This window comes from Mastomys coucha, unplaced genomic scaffold (assembly GCF_008632895.1).
Source record: "Mastomys coucha isolate ucsf_1 unplaced genomic scaffold, UCSF_Mcou_1 pScaffold18, whole genome shotgun sequence".
Classification (NCBI taxonomy): Eukaryota; Metazoa; Chordata; class Mammalia; order Rodentia; family Muridae; genus Mastomys; species Mastomys coucha.
This window is the reverse complement of record NW_022196900.1, coordinates 79,309,980-79,328,557: the sequence shown is the minus strand read 5'-3', so window position 1 is coordinate 79,328,557 and position 18,578 is coordinate 79,309,980. Positions and strand designations below refer to the sequence as shown.

The window sequence follows — 18,578 nt, the reverse complement described above, 5'->3', positions numbered from 1 at the left end:
CAAGAATAAGCTACTATTGATTTGCATTATAGGTAAATATTCAAACATACCTATAGGGAGCTGAAGGCATAGCTCAGTGGGAAGCAAGCACTTGTCTAGCACATCCTGGGTTCAATCCTTAATACTACAGAGAAAAACAGAAACAAAAATAAAATAATAACAAAACCCAGAAACAAGTCATTTTGTAAAATGCTATTTTGGGCCCAGGGTTAGGTGACATCCATATCTCAGATACTTCAGCCATGCTTACAATTTTATTATTTATTTATGTCTAGGACCTTTTTCACCAAGTCAAATTAGACTTGTGGCTGAATGCCTTGCATACATCCTCAAACACAGCTTTAGATAGTTTCAGTGTGCTTCTACTTAATAGAACAGTCTGGAAGCTAGAAGAGCTAAAAAGGAATCTCTCAAAGACAGCTAGCTTCTCTGCTCCATTTCCCATGGGAGCCTGTGATGGCAATGCACAGAAATGACTGTGAGGGAGATCAGCTGATAGAGCACTGGCCTATCATGAAAGAGGTCCATGCATGCCTATTATCACAGCACTCTAAGGCAGGAGAACAGAAGTTCAAGGTCATCCTAGACTCCATAAGGAATTCAAAACCTGCCTGGGTTAAAGAACCTATCTAAAAAAGAAAAAAAGAATGTGATAACAAGCTTTACTCTGAAGAAATCATATTTTGACAATAATAAGAGAGCTCAGGGGGCTGGAGAGATGGCTCAGTAGTTAAGAGCACTGACTCCTCTTCCAGAGGTCCTGAGTTCAATTCCCAGCAACCACATGGTGGCTCACAATCATCTGTAATGGAATATGACGCCCTCTTCTGGTGTGTCTGAAGACAGCAACAGTGTACTCACAAACATGAAATAAATAAATATTTTTAAAGAGAGAGAGAGAGAGAGAGAGAGAGAGAGAGAGAAAGAGAGAGAAACTCAGTTTCTTTGTGATGTCCACAATGTTCTCAAAATTTAGAGTTAAGGAGGAAAGATGGTTCAGCAGTTAAAGGTGCTTGCTGCCTAATGGCCTGAGTTCAATCACTAGGAGTCATGTGGCGAAGGCGAGAAAGACCCCTGCAGGTCATCCTTTGACTTAGACATGCTATGGCACATGCAAACATATATGGTGCACACTAAATCAAAGCTCTGAAGAATTTTTTTTAACACTTAAAAATTAGAGGTTTAAGTCAGTAAATTAGCTTACATAACTGACTTGTCCAACCATATATTCAACTAAGCCCATTACATGTCAGATGTGAAGGATGCAAAGACGACTATGAAAAGTTCCTGCTGTGATCTCAGTGACATCTGGGAAGCTGAACAGAATGACTACATGTTCAAGACCAGCCTGGATAAATTAAGAGGGAGGAGGGAGGAAAAGAAGAAACAGAAAAGCAAGATTGAGGATGTGACCAGTGGCCCAGTGCTTACTCAACTCTTGCCTAATGCTCCCTACAAAAAAAGAGTTCCTATTCTCTCTGAGGCCAAGTCTTAATTTTAAAAAAAAGGAGGGATGGGGTGGGGAGAGGCTAAGACAGGAGAAATGCTGTGAGTTCAAGACAAGCCTGAGCTATTCAGTCAAGTCTAGAACAGCTTAAGGCTAAAGAGTGAGACGTTTTTAAAAATAAAATGTGCAGGGCAGGAGAGACAGCTTGCAGCAAAGAGCACCTGTTCTATAACATGAGGATGGGCTGCAAGGAGCAGAAACACAGGATGACTGTGGCTCCCTACCTGGGTTCTTTTCTTCCAAGTTATTGATCCTTTAGACTTCATTTCCTTCCCACTCCAAATCAGATCTTGAAGTTCTCCAACCACACTCTTCCCTCCTCTGATCAGACTTAGCTAAAAGACCAAAGCCTCAGTTTTATAGACTAATACAGCTGCCACTCTGACTCAGAAACTGCTCTCCTCCAACATGTCAACAGCATCATTTCTTCTCACCTCACTAGCCCTTGCCCAGTCTCAGGCAAGCCAATCATCTCTTAGCAATGCCTACCGTATGAACACTATTGACAAATGCCAGACTTTATGGTATGTGCCTGCCATTTCACCAACCTCTGTAAATAGCATGGTGTCTACATTTATTTTGTACTGACAATTCCCAAGCCCATATCCGCAGCCTATGTCTTGCTTGTGGCACCAGACTTGTTCATGGATCTGAATATTTCCCTCTCAAAGAAAGCTGTCCAGACTACAACAAAGGGACCAACAATATAGGTCTCTGACCACCTGAGCAAGGCTCTGGCTCTACCACTCACTAGACATGAGCGCAGACAAGTTAGTTAACCCCACTGTACCTCAGACTCTCCACTTACAAAGTACCCTCAGAGTTCTAGTCACAGTGAAATGATTCATATAAACAAAAGCACACAGACTAGAGCCTTCCTTTAGAATGTCAATCAAGGTTAGCTAGTTAGGTAGCTAGTTACTGCCTTCATCTTCTATCACCCCCCAGTACCTCAAACAGGCCCCTGAAACCTGACATCCCGCAAACTGAACTCATTACCTTCTCCTGTATTTGAGTGACCCTTAGGAGGTAATAAACCAAAAACTTTAAAGGATTCCTAGCACCTCACATTCCCTACCTACCTCAACTTGATCCATGACAGTTTCTATTTACTTATTTATTTTTTGAGGCAGGGTCTCACTATGTAGCCCTGGCTGGCCTACGTAGACCAGGCTGGTCTCATATGTTGTGTCTGTCTCATAAGTGCTGAGATTAAAGTTGTGTAAATTACCACCATACCCAACTCATACAAATTAAAAAAATATTTCAACAGGCCAGTAAGATGGCTTAGAGGGAAAAGATGTTTGCCACCAAACCTGGCAACAGTCCAAGCTTTGGGGGATGTGATGGGGGGAGCATATGTAGATGAAAGGAAGAAAAATTCTTTTAAAGAATAATTGAGGCCTGGCGGTGGTGGCGCATGCCTTTAATCCCAGCATTTGGGAGGCAGAGGCAGGAGGATTTCTGAGTTCGAGGCCAGCCTGGTCTACAGAGTGAGTTCCAGGATAGCCGGGGCTACACAGAGAAACCCTATCTCCAAAAACAAAAAAACAAAACAACAACAACAACAAAAAGAATAATTGATACCAGAAAAATATTGTTTTGTTTTATTTATTTATTTAGGTTTCTCAAAATGGTTTCTCTGTGTGTAGCCTTGGCTCCCCTGGAACTCACTCTGTAGACCAGGCTGGCCCTCAGCTTATAGAGATCCACCTGCCTTTGTCTCCTGAGTGCTGGGATTAAAAGGAGTGTATCGCCACTGCTCAGCTTGTTCGGTTTTATAAGACAGCCTTACTGTGTAGCCTTGACTGACCTGGGTTCTCTACGTGGACCTTGTCCTCCTCCAGCTTGTGGCTATGCAATACCCCCTCTTGCATGGGGGTCACCACTACTGGGATTATGGTTCACCTAGAAAACTGACTTCCTTTTATCAAATTCGACTAAGCACATTCGACTAATGGAAAGTGCAGATCCCTCAGCTAACTTCACTTTCTTAAAAGGTTAACTTTAAAGTTTACAACCATTCTTGGTTAGAAAGAATGAGTGTGCTACAGGATCATGGCCATTGGGCCTCTGAGCTTTAGTGAGCAAAAATTCAGCTGAAGGGTCTACGCAGCAGTTAAGAGCAAGCACTGCTTTAGCAGACCTGAATTCAGTTCCCAGCATCTAGAGTAAGTGGCTCACACACCTTATGTCCAGCTCTGGAGGGGACAATACCCTCTTTCTGGCCTTCAAGGGTTCCTGTGTTCACATACCAGTGCGTGTATTCACATGTATATAAACACACATAACTAAAGATAAATCTTTGAGTGATTCATGTGCAGATGAAGGTGCTCAGGCCAGGCCTGGTGTCCTGATCTGAGCAGCTGCATGTCGTGGAAGTGCATGTCTGCATCTGGGAAGGCAGTTCTGCACGCAGTGAAAAGGAGCAGAATGGCGGCTTTCTCAAGTCTTGGCTTCCTTACCCAGCGGGGGCCTTCACTTGGCAGGTAAAGGAGCTAACTTTTACTTCTACCTTAAGTTTCCTCATCTGTAAAGTGAGGATAATGAATGCATCTACATTCTTCATTGAGTACTCTGATAATGAGTTAATATATGTAAAGTGTTTAGGACAGTGCCAGCAGACAGTAAGTACTACATTAATTGCATGACATTATATTTAATATGTTTAATTACTGGTGATTAAACATGATTTTCCTTGGCTCCTAGAGGTGAGCCCCCTGGCAAGTGTTTGAAAGAGAAGAACCACAATGTACCAGAGCAAAGAGTGTAACCGGCCTCAAAGTGTCAGGGGTCAGAGGGCAACTTCAGAAGTTGGTTTTCATCAGGCAGTGGTGGCTCATGGGCAGTGGCCAGCCTGGTCTACAGAGTTCCAGGACAGCCAGGGCTACACAGAGAAACTCTATCTCCAAAAAAAAAAAAAAAACAAAAACAAAAACAAAAACAAAAATCAACAGTAGTTGGTTTTCTCCTTCCACCATGTGGTTTTCTGGAGATCAAACTCAGGTCTTCAGGCTCAGTGGCAATTCGACAGCCTCAGGAAGGAGGCCATTCTAAAAAGACTCCTGTGGCCTTCCTAGTGGCCAAGAGACTACTGAAATACTGATCCCCAAGGAACTGGAATTTCCCCAGGAATCTCATGCTGGAAAAAGGAAACTGTTGAAACCTAGTGCCACCAGATGAGGGACTAAGGAAGACATTTCACAGAGTCCGACAACTTGTCAGACCGCCCAGCAGGAGACTGCAACTGAGACAGTGCTGAGCGCCACACCATGACCAGGATGTTGACCTCTTACACACACTTAAACCTAGCCTCGTGTCAAGACTGCAAAGATGAACAGGGTTGGGGTGAGCTGTTACTGAACCCCTTTCTTTTCTTTCTTTTTTTAAAGATTTATTTATTTATTATATGTAAGTACACTGTAGCTGTCTTCAGACACACCAGAAGAGGGCATCAGATCCCATTACAGATGGTTGTGAGCCACCATGTGGTTGCTGGGATTTGAACTCAGGACCTTCAGAAGAGCAGTCAGTGCTCTTCATCTCTCCAGCCCACTGAACCCCTTTCTTTATCTGTTCTTCTTACCAATGTGACAACAGTGAATACATCTGTTTTCCATGCTTTTCTCTATGCTTGTCTGCTTAGCTGGCTTATTAAAGATGGGAAGTGGCACATACCTTTAGACAGAGCAATGGAACTAGAGGCAGGTAGAACTCTGAGTTCAAGGCCAGCCTGATCTATATAGAGTGTTCCAGGCTATACAGTAAAACTCTATCTCAAAAAAAAAAAAATTAAATAAAAGACAGGTGGCTAAGCCCAATGGTTAGGGTTGCCACGGCCCAGGCTCTATCTGACCCTAACTTCAACAACAAAAGGGGCTTTAAATACTGAGACAATGTATGACCCTTTTTTTTTTTTAAAAAAAAAAAGTTTTTTGAGATAGGGTTTCTCTGTGTAGCCCTGGCTGTCCTGGAACTCACTCTGTAGACCAGGCTGGCCTCCAATTCAGAAATCTGCCTGCCTCTGCCTCCCAAGTGCTGGGATTAAAGGCGTGTGCCACCACTGCCCAGCTATGTATGACCCTTAAAGCCTAAAATATTTACTAATATTCAATAATTAACTAACATTTAGTAATTTGTTAAGGCCTCTTAACAAAATATTGACAACTGCTGCTCTAACCCCTGTACATTTTCCTATTCTAACATACCCAAAGGGGAAGCTGGGATCCAAAAAGAGCCATGACTTGTCTGCTTATACCTACATATAGTAGCAGGGCTGAAAGCAAATCCAGCTTTCCATGCCTACCAGGTAAAAGGAAGCCCTTAAAGAAACAACAAATTATAACTTAAAGATACTGGCTTTTGAAGTTTGCTGTCAAGATTACTAGGACACTTGTTAATTGCTGTAATGCCCCCTCCCCAGCAGTGCTTTTGACACTCTCCAATGACCTTTGGGACCCTAAAGTACAGCAAAGGTTGAGAACCACAGGCAAGTGCCGTGCTGGACTGTAAGATATAAACAAGGAGAGAGGAGGCCCGGGGAAATGGCTCTATGAATAAAGCACACAAGCAAGAGGAACAGGGTTTGGACTTCCAGAACTCACATAAAGGCAGTGCAGAAGTGTGCAGCAAAGATGGGATTCTGAGCAAGCTGGCCAGCTGGAGAAGCCAAAATGGGCAAGCTCCAGGCTCAGCAGAGGATCCTGCCTCAGTAAGCAAAAAGGAATGAAGAGACCCAACATCAACTTTGGCCTCCAAACACATCACACATATTAACAATATACACACTACAAATACATACACATGTAAAGAAAAGAAAAGGAGAGAGAGCGGGGAGAGCGAGAGGTGATGAAAAAAGAGGGGAAAAAACAGGAGGAAGGGAAGAGAGTTGATAAAGAAGTTCTTCATTGTCACCTGCAACTGCCTACAAGAACATGCAGAGAACCCTGTGGTGGTTTGAATAGGAATGGCTCCGTAGGCTCGTATATTTGAATGCTCGTTAGGGATATTTGACAGAGATTAGGAGATGTGGCCTTGTTAAAGAAAGTGTGTCACTGGGGACAGGCTTGAGGTTTCAGATGCTGAAGCCAGGCCTCCAGCACCCGTCTTTCTCTATCTCTGTCTCTTTCTCTTGCTGCCTGTGGATCAAGATGTACAACTCTCAGCTCCTTCTCCAGCACCATGTCTACCTGTGTGCCATCATGGTTCCTGCCTTGCTAATAATGAACTAAATCTCTGAACTGTAAGCTAGCCCCAACTAAATGCTTTCCCATATGATCATGGTGTGTCTTCACACCAATAGAACACTAAGACAAATCCCAAAGGATAGGAAGGAAAATAGGAGAGCCCCAGTTTGTTTTTTTTTTTTTTTTTTTTTTTTTTGAAGCTCTCTATATATAACACAGGCTGGTCCAAATTCAAATGGATCCTCCTTTGGAAGCTTCCAAAATGCTGGGATTACAGATTGAGTCCTGTAAATTCCATCAATTCAGAAGGGTATAAACATCAGTATAAAATAGCTGTAAATTCTTTTTTAAAAGAATATTAAGCTACAATAAGATACAAATTATAAGTTTGTAAGACTAGAAAAAAGAGGGTGGAGGGTGGAGTCAGGACAAGTAACTAACTGAAAAACTAATATACAAGCCAATACCAAGCAGGTATACGGGACATCTCTATGGGTCCCAGCTCTGGGGAATGAAGGTGGGATGTTAAGGAGTTCAAGACATGACTACAGTCACTTTGAGGCCTGCCTGAGCTGCAAGATACCCTAGCTCAAAAGAACACACACCACCACACCACCACACCACCAAAACACCAAGCATAATCTCCAGAAAGGTCTCACAAATCAATAAACATACAAATGAAAGCCGTTATATAGATGTGAGCACATTAAGAACAGGAAATTCAGAAGGGCATAGTGGCACGCCTTTAATCCCAGCACTTGGAAGGCAGAGGCAGGCGGATCTCTGTGAGTTATGGCCAGTCTGGTCTATACAACAAGCTCCGGGACACCAGGGTTATTATTCAGAGAAGCTAGTACCAAAACAAGCAAACAAAAAGACAAACAAAACCAACTAACAAAAAGAACAGAGAACCCAAAAGCAGAAAAACACAAAAGGCCAATATACTCTTGAAAAGGTAATTGACCCCGGTTAGAAAAAGGAGGAGGAAGAAGGTAGGCAGGCAAGGCTATTTTATTAGACTAAAAAAAGAAAAGAAAGAAAACTAAAAAAAAAAAAGTTTCTAAGAAGCTAGCAGTGATGTATCAAAATGTAATACATGCAACTCAACAACAAAAAAGACAAACAAACCATTTTAAAAATACGAAGCCAAAGCTGCCTGGGGAGGTTCAGGCTTCTAAGTTTAACAATAGCAAGAGTGAAACAGGAGGATGCCTACAACTTTGAAACCAGTCTGGGCTACACAGTTCAAAGTTAGCCTAGGCTACATATAAAAACCAAACAAATAAAATGAGAAGCTACAGTTGAGTGGCCTACAGCGGCGCTTGCCTGGCATGTGTGAGACCATGAGGTTACTTCCCCTACACTGGGGTTTGTGTTCAGCGCTAGAGCACTTGGCTAACGTGGGTTCCATCCCCATCACTGGGGAACAAAACCATCAATAGTCATTAAGGAACTATAAATCAAAACTGAAGTTTAGACACCACTTTCAAAAACACTAGAACTGCCAGGCAGTGGTGGCGCACACCTTTAATCCCAGCACTTGGAAGGCAGAGGCAGGCAGATTTCTGAGTTCAAGGCCAGCCTGGTCTACAGAGTGAGTTCCAGGACAGCCATGGCTACTCAGAGAAACCCTGTCTTGAAAAACCAAAAAAACAAAAAAACAAAAAACAAAATAACAAAAAACAAAACCACAATGACCACATGACCTAGCAATGCCAGGTATATACCCAAATAACTGGAGTGGGGTGGAATTTAAAAAGGTATTCAAATTCATGTACACACTTGTTATGTTAACAAGGGGAACATAAACAGGGGAAGAGAAAGCTGCCTGGGAGCCCCTGGCTGGGAGCCCTGGCTGGAAGGCCCTGGCTACTGGGGAAGCTGCTTCATGGCGAATAGGATTTTTTTCTAGGGTAAGAATGTTTTATAACCAGATAAAAGTATTAGTTCATATAACACTGTGAATTATACCACAAAACTGCTCATTTTAAAAGGATTAATTTTATGTAGAATTTAAATAACCTCAATTTAAAAAAACAAGCCAAAAGCATTCCCCTTAGGTCTGGGGATGCAGCTCAGTGGAAAAGCACATTCCAGGCATGTGTCAACCTAAGGGTGAATCCCTGGAATCACAAACCAAACAACAAGAAGAGAGCACAGCAAACACAGAACTGTGCACAACAAAAAATACACTTGCATCGGAAGATGGCTTGGTGGTAAAGGCGCTAGTAGCCAAATCTGACAACCTGAGTTCAATCTCGCAGGACGAAAGGATGGGACAATTCCCATAGGTTGTCCTCGGAACACACACACACACACACACACACACACACACACACAGAGTACTTTATTATATGCAAATTTAAGCTTTACTTGACAGGGCTGGAGAGAGATGTAGCTCGGTTAGAGTGCTCCCTTCATGCACAGGCTGTTTGATTGCCTCCACCTCCCAGGATAGGTGTGGCAGAGCATTATATGGCAACTTCCAGGTCAGTCTGTCTCACAGTGCAAAGCCAAGGCCAGGCAGATGGCTCATCAGGTGACAGTGTTTGCCTCACAAGCCTGACACCCTTACTTTGATCCTCTCAGAGCCCACATGAAAAGCTGGACTCCCCGTACACTTAATCTCAGCACTCCTGTTATGAGATGCAAAGTGGAGACAGAAGCTCACAGGCCAGCTTCCCCGGAGGACACCGCCATGCAGAAACAAAGTGTCTCAACTGGGAGGGAGACAGATGAGAAGTGACTCTAGAGAGTTGTTCTCTGACTTCACGACCACCATGGCACATGGATTCCACCCCCCCCCACACACACACACACACATTCCCCATACCCACCCCACCTCCCCGCCACACACACACATAAATAAAACTACCTAGGAAACCCAGGAACTACAGATGCCACAGTGAATCCATCAATTATGTTGGCCATAACTAAAACAGGATGGGGACTGGGGACTGGGGATCGAATGTGGTGGTGCACACTTGTAATACCAGCATTTGGGGAAGCTGAGGCAGGAGGATGACAGTTAAAGACCAGCATGCACTTGCAAGCACGCTTGTACTCTCTCACATACACTGTCAGTTGTGAGCAAAAAGGCTTATAAGTAACTTCTGTGACTAGAAATACAGCTACACACAGCACTGCAGCTGGCAGTTTTGGATCTCAAAGGAGTAATTACTGACACTATTTTTCATGTGATAAGTTACACTAAAATATAAATATATTATAAACAATGAGAAGGTGATTTCTGTTTGCTATTTTCCCCCCTCCCTCCCTCCCTTTCTAAAATTGGGTCTCACATAGCCCAGGCTAGCCTCAAACTCACTATGTAGACAAGAGTGACCGAGAACTCCTATTCTTCTATCTCCACTTCTAGAGGGGTGGGGTTACAGGCACGTGCCTATAACATCTGGTTTACTGTGGTCCTGAGGATGGAACCCAGAGCTCTGTGCTCATCCTAGGCAAGCACTCTACCTGCTAATGCTACATCGTTAGCCAAAATGTTGTTTCCAGTTTTTTGTTTGTTTGGGTTTTGTTTTTGTTATTGCATGTTTGGTGGTTTATTTGATTTTGGTTCTTTTTAAATTTTTTTTTATTATTATATGTGTGTGTGTGATGTGTGTGCATGAGTGTGGGCATTCATGTGTGGTCAGAGGAGACTACAGAGAGCATCTCCCTTGTTTCATCCCGCTTGTCCTAATATCTTACATTACAGGTGTGAGCCCGGGTCCTGACCTGTGGATGTGGATTTTACCCTCTAATGTCACTTTTCAGTTCTGGATCCAGTTTAGGATACCATATGTATTTAATGATCACGTTCCTTGGTCTCAAGACGGGATAGTTTTCAGTTTTTCTTTATCTTCATATCCTTGACTCTTCTGAAGGACTCTTCTGATTGGTCAGTTCTTTTCTTGAACATCGCTCAATTTGAGTTTTGGTTTCTCAGAATTAAACTGGTGATACTGTCCTCACTGCATTTCATCAAGAGTGATCCACATGAGTCATTACTGACGATGCGAGCTCTGCTCAGTTAAGGCTGTTTTGTTTTGTTATTCTTTCTCCACAGGCTTTGCCTTTCCATTTCAGTAATGACAGCATCTTCTTCAAACTCCTTAAAAATGAGTTGCCAAAACTGTCTCTCACTGAATGGGAAAGGAATTACAGCCTTACATCCTGCATGGACAGATGTTGGCAGGGTGGCTTGAAGAAAGATGCTAACAACAATAGGACAGTGGTGTTGGGAACGGTAACACATGCCTGAAATCCCAGCACTCTGGAGACTGAAGCAAGAGCATTGTGACTCTGAAGCCATCCTAGGTGGCAGAGTTAGACTCTATCTTAAAAAAACAAAACAAAACAGCAGGTAGGAGTGCTTACTACAGAGCCTGAGAGTCTGAGTTCAAGTCACGGAACCTGCAGAACACCAACTGCAAGTGTCAACAGACCTCCATGGATGTGCACTGGGGCGTGCTTGTAGACAGGTACACAAAATACAGATACACATACATAAAATAGATACAAATTATAATTCCAGGGAGAAAGCTCCTTCTACAGCTCTGATCATGATGATGCCGCAGAAGGGCAAGGAGCCTAAGGCATCAACTTGGAGGTCTGATTTGGTCCCTGCTCTAACAGAAGACAGAAATGCTGAACAGTTTCTATGGGCAAAGGGTAAAGTTGATGGCAAAACTGGAAATCTCATGAATATTGTTCTCATTGAAGGCTTGAAGAATAAAATCACAGTTGTTTCTGACACACAGTTCTAAAAGGCATCTGAAATACCTTACCAAGATATGCTTAAGAGTCTTGGTGGACTGGAGAGATGGCTCAGTGGGTAAGAGCACTGACTGCTCTTCTAAAGGTGCTGAGTTCAAATCCCAGCAACCACATGATGGCTCACAACCATCTGTACAGCTACAGTGTACTCATATACATTAAATAAATAAATAAGTCTTTTGAGACAGGGTTTCTCTGTGTAGCTCTGGCTGTCCTGTCCTGGAACTCACTCTGTAGACCAGGCTGGCCTCTAACTCAGAAATCCGTCTGCCTCCGCCTCCCAAGAGCTGGGATTAAAGGCGTGCACCACCACTGCCTAGTGATAAATAAGTCTTTTTTTTTTTTTTTTTTAAAGTTTTTCTGAGACAGGGTTTTTCTGTGTAGCCCTGGCTATCCTGGAACTCACTCTGTAGACCAGGCTAGCCTTGAACTCAGAAATCCACCTGCCTCTGCCTCCCAAGTGCTGGGATTAAAGGCATGCACCACCACCGCCCAGCTGATAAATAAGTCTTAAAAAAAAAAAAGAAGAAGAAGAAGAGTCTTGGCATCTGACAAGGAGATCATGACCTACGTTATTTTCAGACCAGCAGAGAAGAAGCTGGTCAGAGTCTGAGGACCATTTGGCCTTTGTTCTTTAATGAAATGCAAGTAAGCTACAAAAACAAATCTAAAAACAGACTTCAGTTTATCAGGGAATCAAAATCATTGTACTCTAAAAAAAAATTCTAGGAAAAAAGAAATGTTTGATTCTTTCAGCTATGCAGGCCAGTGCTGCAGAACCCAGGCTGGCTCCCTCAGACCCACTCTCCTCTCAGCTGCCGGAGTCAGTCTCACTTCCCTGATGAAACCCCAAGCCTTCATGGTGTGGCTTTTAAGGGCCTCCACAATGTGTTCCTAGGGTCTGTGTTTTTAGTTTCACCTCCTACGACTGTCCTTCAAGAATCCTTTGTGCCAGCTGGTCGCCAGTCATTCCTGAAAGTATAAAAGGACTCATGTTTTTAGGAAAGAGCAGGCAATGCAAAGGCCTTCATCATGGTATTTTCTCTTTTAAAAATAACTTTTTGGGTGTTTTTATTCTATGTTATGAGTGTTTTACACACATGTATGTATGTATACATGTGTGCTGATACACACAGAGGCAAGTCAGAAGCGGGCATGGAAGCCTCTGGAACTGGAGTTAGAGACTGTGGTGAGCCATCTCTGACTCTTAACTGTCACTGAAGCACCAGGGAGCATCTTGCCTCACCAGCCTGAACCTCTAGGTCCCACCCCCACCCCCGTGCTTGCCTGTGGCTTCCTATTTAGCTAGTAGTCACTTCTGCTTTCTAACATGGAGGGGTCCCCTTGCAGCAGCAAAAAGGGACCATATATGCAGAACCTACACAAAGTAAAACTATATTTAACATGGAAGGAAACCAAGTGAGCTAGAAACCAACACACACACACACACACACACACACACACACACACACACCATGAGTCAAAAACATCTGAAATTTCCTTCTTGGCCTCTTGTCATGCTCAGTCATTTTAAAGACTGTGTCTGCCAGCTGTTATAAAGAGCCTCTGGATAGCCCTGTCTCTCTCCTGCTTAACACGTCTTTGTGCCTTTTATCTGAGTCCTGTGAAGCCGCTATGAGGCAGTATCCCAGCTCTTCTTTCATATCCTTCTCCTGTGCCTCCCGGATCTCCCTTGAGCACTATCAGACAGACAGTTCTTTAGTACAAAACACTGCTCCTAAATTATGTCCCAAAAGCAGACGAAAAGAACACAGAGTTCTACATCTATTAGCTGACACGGAGCCTGCTGCCGAGTCAGTCTGCCAAGAGCCGTCTGCTTCTCTCCTATAGCTTTGAGAAAACACAGCAGGAACTGAGCTCCTATGTCTGATATTGCTTTGCCCCAGGACTTGAAGAATTAAGGCATCAGAGATATTGCTCTCTACAAACCCAAACAAGACGCTTTATCTCCTCCTAGCCTCCACTTGGCAGCCTCTACTCGCAGGCAGGCAGGCAGGCAGGCAGGCTATGTGTTCAGCAACCGCCCCCATGTGTCACAGTCACTGAAGGGGGTGCTCCCTGCCTAGGATTTGCCTGCCAGGATGACAACCCAGACTGAAAGGAAGACCTTCAGTATCATCTTCCTGCACTGGATCAGGCTCTGCAAATGAGTTTGAAGATCCAGATCCAATTTCCAGGTGTGCAGGTGTCTTGCAGTAAGATCTCTAGGCAGCTCTTTAATCTTTCTGACCTTAGTTTTTCCATCCTGGAGAGCAGGGATTGTGTTACTACTGGCCTCCTCTTGAATTCTGACTCTTGCTGCTGATTGAGAATATTTGTTTCTATACATTGAGAAATAGTTGGGGTTTGGAAAAACCAGACTATCAGTACAAGGGGTCACTTCTGTCAGAGCCACACAGAAATGTTTAAGAGAACCCACAATTAATCTCCAGGACAGTAAGCCCTCAAAGAGTTGCTCTGGTACCCCACTTCACAAATCACATGCCCACATTAGAAGCAAAGCAGGACCTTAAGGTGCTAGATGCTCAAGCCACTGTTCATTCAGCTCCCAAGACAAAATCACTTCAGACCTGTATGTTATTTCACCTTAAATTTCACCTTAAGTGAGTGCTTAAATTTAGCACTCACTTCTTTCCCCCGTCCCTTCCTTTTTCTGCCAGGGTAGCCTCACACTCATGAGAATCCTCCTACCTCAGCCCAAGTCCAAGGATTACAGGCATGAGCTGTGCTATTAAATCAGTTATTCAGTGCTTATCAAAAAAGTATTTCCTAGCCGGGCAGTGGTGGTGCACACCTCTAATCCCAGCACTTGGGAGGCAGAGGCAGGCGGATTTCTGAGTTCGAGACCAGCCTGGTCTACAAAGTGAGTTCCAGGACAGCCAGGGCTATACAGAGAAACCCTGTCTCGAAAAACCAACCAACCAAACAAACAAAAAGTATTTCCTAGAAAAGTTAGTGCCTTGTAAAGGTTGCCATGGAATAACTCTGTCGGGGTTTCTACTGCCATGATAAAGCAACCTGGAGAGGACAGGGTTTATTGCATCTTGCAACGTTCATGTCAAACTCCATCACTGAAGGAAGTCAAAACAGGAACTTAGAGCAGGGACTGATGCAGAGGCCATGGAGGAATGCTGCTGCTTATGAGCTTGCTCCCCGTTGCTTGCTCAGCCTGCTTTCTTATACCACCTAAGCCCTCAGATAGCACTGCCCATAGTGAGTTGGGCCTCTCTCATCAATCAAGAAAATGCACCTCAGGCTAATCTGGTGGGAATATTTTTATGAATAGAGGTCCCCTCATCCCAAATGATTCTAGCTTATGTTAAATTGAGAAAAAATTACCTAGGATAGACCCTATGGATAAGTTAGGACACAGAATAGCAGAAGAAGTATAACAGGCAAGAAAACTGAAGACAAAGGGCCGAGACTCCAGCTCAGAACAGAGCTCTCGCCTTGTGTGTACAGCTGCGCTCAATCCTTACCACCATTAAGAAAGGAAGGAAGGAACAAACAAATGAACAAAGAAAGGAAAAAAGGAAACATCTACCTAGATTTAGTAGCACAGTGATCTTGCACTTCAGACACCCCACTAGGAGTTCAAGGAAGAAAGATTAAGGGAATGAAGACAGTTTGGATTATAAGACCCTGTGGAAGGAGAGAGGATGGAAGGGAGGTTGACCTAAGACAGCATTTTATTCATATATATATGTTATTTTTATTTATATAAGTACACTGTAGTTGTCTCCAGACACACCAGAAGAGGGCATCAGATCTCATTACAGATGGTTGTGAGCCACCATGTGGTTGCTGGGAATTGAACTCAAGCCCTCTGGAAGAGCAGTCAGTGCTCTTAACCACTGAGCCATCTCTCCAGCCCAAGGCAGCATTTTACAAAGGATGAGGAAATGGCTCAGTGCTTGCTTGCTATGCAATCATGAGGACCTGAGTTCAGATCCCTGACACCCACATAAAGACCAATGGAACAGTACACATCTATAACCCCAACATTGGGTGGAGTGGATCAGATAGGGTCCCGGGCTATCAACAAGCTGCAGGTTCAGTGAAAACTGTCTTAAAAAATAAAAGGGTCCAGAGATTTGGCTTGGTGGTTAAAAATACTTGCTGCTCTTACAGAGAACTTGAGTTTGGTTCCCAGCACCCACAAGATGGCTCTCAACTGTCTGCAACGCCAGTTCTAGGATCTCCTAGAGGGGATCCAGTGCCCTCTTCTGACCTCTATAGGCACTGCATGCACTTGGTATACTTACATATAGGCAGGCAAAATGCTTGCACATTAAAGGAAGGAAAGAAGAGAGGGAGGGAGGGAGGAAGGGAGGAAGCAAGCAAGCAAGCAAGCAAGCAAGCAAGCAAGCAGCTAGCTGGGTGGTGGTGGCACACACCTTTAGTCCCAGCACTGGGGAGGCAGAAGCACGAGGATGTCTGAGTTTCAAGCCAACCTGGTCTACAGAGGAAGTTCCAGGATAGCCAGGGCTGTTATATAAAGAAACCCTGTCTCACAGGGCAGTGGTAGCACATGCCTTTAATCCCAGCACTTGGGAGGCAGAGGCAGGAGGATTTCTGAGTTCGAGGCCAGCCTGGTCTACAGAGTGAGTTCCAGGACAGCTAGGGCTACACAGAGAAACCCTGTCTCAAAAAAAAAAACAAAAAAACCAAACAAACAAAAAAAGAAACCCTATCTCAAAACAAACAAGCAAACAAATCCTTACTATAATAATTAATAATTAAGTGGAAGGCACATGCTATTAATTCCAGCATTCAGGAGACAAGAGGCAGAAGGATCTTTGTGAGTTTGAGGCCAGACTAGTCTATAGAGTGAGTTCCATGCCATGCAGCACCCCTCCACACACAAACACAATCTAATCTATGCTTATGTAGAACACAATTTTACAATTTTGTTGACTTACTGGCACATTTCTGAATACTAACATCCAAGGAGCACCTCTAATGGAGTATTAAAATGTATAATAACAGTCACAGAGTCTAGCTACTTGGGAGGCTAAGGTAGAGAATCTCTTGTGCCCAAGAATTTAAAATTAGTCTCAATAATACAACCAGACCCCATCTCAAAATACAAACCAATAAAAGTAAATTAACACTCATCTTGGAAACTTGAAAAGCCCTTCTAATTACCACTCTCCACTCATCTCCCTTTCATCTGTGGCTGTTAACAAGGAAGTTTCCAGTAGTCTGGGCTCCCCACAAGACTGAGTTCTTCTTTTGTCTCAATAAACATCCACCTTGAGTATCAACTTGATGTTAAATCATACTACTTAGCTATATCAAGTTTTAGCCTTTAACAACAAATCCAGTGGCGACTAGTTTGCTCAAAACTCCATCTGACACAACATAACACTATGAATCTCATTTCTGGTGACTTTTTAAAAACTCTATTTATGGGCGAGGGGAGTTCACATATGTTACAGAATGTGTACGGAGGTCAGAAGACAACTTTCAGAAGTCAGGTCCCTCCTACTACCATGCTAGTGCCAGGGATCAAACTCAGGTCCTCAAGCTTAGCTTCAGGCACTGTTACTACTGAACTATCTCAATGGCCCTATTGTTTTGTTCTCTGAGAAAGAAGCTCATGTAGTCCTGGCCTCAAGCTCACTGTATACCTGGGAATGGCTTGAACTTCTTCTGGTCCTTCTGCCTCTAATACTGCCCAAGTGTTGCTACAGCTGTATACTGTTTAACCAGGCTTCTTCATCTTTTCAATCTTTTTTTTTTTTTAAAGATTTTTTTTTTTATGTGAGTACACTGCAGCTATCTTCAGACACACACTAGAAGAGGGCCTCAGATCCCATTACAGATGGTTGTGAGCCACCATGTGGTTGCTGGGAATTGAACTCAGGACCTCTGGAAGAGTAGTCAGTGCTCTTAACCACTAAGCCATCTTTCCAGCCTCCCATCTTTTGAATCTTAAAAGATACATTTTTAGAACCTGATCAAAATGTAGCATATTCCCATGAGGGATGAGTGGAATACAGGTTAAGAACCTTTCTCTGTGACTGAATCCTACAGCCCTTGCCTCATCTAAAGAGGAAAATCACTAGACATGTAAAGTAGAGAAATATGCTCAATAACAGATCTACAGATCTTCGGCATATTTCCTGAACTGTTAAATGAAATCTACTTTATGCAACTTAGTATGAAGATTTGAAAGGAGTATTATGGGACTCAAGATGGCACACCAGTTAAGAGCACTTACTGCTGCTCCAGCAGAAGATGAATGTTCAGTCCTCAGTACCCACCTATAACTCCAGCTCTGGGAATCTGAAGCCCTCCTTCTCCTGCTTCCACAGGCATCCCCACACATGAAACATTCACACACACACACACACACACACACACACACACAAATTATTACACATAAATGTTAAAAAAAGTTTTTTAATTTAAATAAAGCCTAGGAGCTGAAGCGATGGCTCAGTGGTTAAGGGCACTGGCTGCTGTTCCAGAGGACCTGGCCTTGATTCCCAGAACCTGCCTGTTGGCTCATAACCAACCATTACTCCAGTCCCAAGGGATCCAATGCCCTCTTCTGTTCTCCACAAACAGCAGACTGCAAGTGGTGCACAAACATGGACGAAGGCTAGTCCCAGCACTCAGGACCGAGAGGCGGGTCCGAGGCCAGCCTGGTCTATAAAGTGAGTTCTAAGACAGCCAGGACTACACAGAGAAACCCTGTCTCAAAAAAACAAAACAACACAACAACAACAATAACAATAATAAAATCCATGCAGTCAAAACACTCATACACCTAAAATTGTAATAATAATTTAATTTTAAATAAGAGTATAAGCGCCGGGCAGTGGTGGCACACGCCTTTAATCCCAGCACTTGGGAGGCAGAGGCAGGCGGATTTCTGAGTTCGAGACCAGCCTAGTCTACAGAGTGAGTTCCAAGACAGCCAGGGCCACACAGAGAAACCCGGTCTCGGGGCTGGTAAGATGGCTCAGCGGGTAAGAGCACCGAATGCTCTTCAGGTCATGAGTTCAAATCCCAGCAACCACATGGTGGCTCACAACCACCTGTAATGAGATTGGATGCCCTCTTCTGGTGTGTCT

At 43.6% G+C, this 18,578-nt stretch overlaps 1 protein-coding gene across 6 annotated transcripts in view; it reads right to left on the bottom strand.

Annotated features, from left to right (window-relative positions):
* Positions 1 to 18,578, bottom strand: part of Trit1 (tRNA isopentenyltransferase 1) — a 49,214-nt gene that overhangs the window by 24,821 nt on the left and 5,815 nt on the right. The window contains exon 1 of one of the 6 annotated variants that reach the window (XM_031378542.1): positions 51 to 709. The exons of the other annotated variants lie outside the window; for them this stretch is intronic. The gene's annotated coding sequence lies outside the window, so the exon portion shown is untranslated. Of the gene's footprint in view, positions 1 to 50; positions 710 to 18,578 lie in introns of those variants that run through there. 6 annotated transcript variants of the gene reach the window in all.